Raw genomic sequence first — 1,248 nt, forward strand, 5'->3', positions numbered from 1 at the left:
TTCCTCAGCCGCGCCCCTTTTATTTAATTTATTTTAAATGTTCCCAACTATTCTTTAAATACCATTTGTTCAATATATTTAACAAAACTTGCTTAGCTCAGTTGGTTGGCTGACTTATGTTAAGACTCGGTCAAGCCCGAGATCTTGGGTTCAAAACCCAACTTCAACATTTTTCTTTCTTCTTTTTTTTAAACTTCTTCCTCTTGGTAAAAATAGCAAACGAACTCCAAAAATTGCATAAAAATACTCTATAAATTCCTAAAAATCTCTAGAATTTTTCTAAAACATTTCTAGATTTTAATAAGGTCTTTTAGAACTCTAAATCATGAAATTTGGGGTGTTACAGATAGCATTTCCTTTTAGTATCAAGGATAAAGCAAGGACTTGGTTATATTCCCTCCGTCCTCAAAGCATCACAAGTTGGAAACAATTGAAGAAGAAATTTCTGGATCATTTTTTCCCTCCAAGTAGAATAATTTATATGAGGAATTGCATCACAAATTTTACTCAGGCATATGGAGAACCATTATTTGAAGCATGGGACAGATTCAAGAGTCTACAAAGACAGTGCCCTCATCATGGTTTGGAAAAATGGTTGACCCTGCACATATTCTATAAGGAAATTTCTTTCTCAGATAAGTGTTTGTTAGATTCATCAGCTGGAGGTTCTTTTATGGACAAGAGTGTAGACGAAGCATATACATTGATTGATCAAGTAGCATTGAATCTCCATGAATGGTCAAGCAAAAGTTGGATGGAATCTCCCTCAAAAATTCAAGAAGTAGAAGACATATATACAAGAGAGCCTGTCAAACAAAATGCAGTTCAACCACCCAAGAATGTTGAAATTCACAAGTCACAGAGTGAGGAGTTCAAACATTTGGGGGAAAAGATTAATAGCATAGTTTCAAAATGTTTCAAGGAAGACCTTCCTCCTACATAAACAAGATATAGTGTAAATGATAATAATTTTAAGTTGAGAAATGGAAAGAATCATGAAGAACTACTGAAGAAGGATTTGTTTAGAATTGAGGAGAAGAATAATAGAAGACCCCAAGAACTCAGTTTCATTACTCCAGGAAGTTCCCAAATGCCACAAGTACCTTTCCCTCAATGATTGATCACACCTACACTAGATAAGCAAGTTGGACCTCTTCCGTAAGCTCAAAGGGAATATGGGAAAAAGGGAGTACCTTTCCCAAGACCTTCACTACAGGTTCCTTTTCCACAAAGGCTAGTGAGGGTCAA

General features: G+C 35.5%; 1 non-coding gene across 1 annotated transcript; it reads right to left on the reverse strand.

The window, feature by feature from the left end:
* Positions 1-479: 479 nt before the first annotated feature.
* On the reverse strand, positions 480-585 carry LOC121968774. Its single transcript, XR_006108311.1, has one exon. It is a non-coding gene; the product is annotated as a small nucleolar RNA R71 (small nucleolar RNA).
* Positions 586-1,248: the final 663 nt, after the last annotated feature.

The sequence above is a fragment of the Zingiber officinale genome, chromosome 3B, assembly GCF_018446385.1.
Source record: "Zingiber officinale cultivar Zhangliang chromosome 3B, Zo_v1.1, whole genome shotgun sequence".
NCBI classification, from domain to species: Eukaryota; Viridiplantae; Streptophyta; class Magnoliopsida; order Zingiberales; family Zingiberaceae; genus Zingiber; species Zingiber officinale.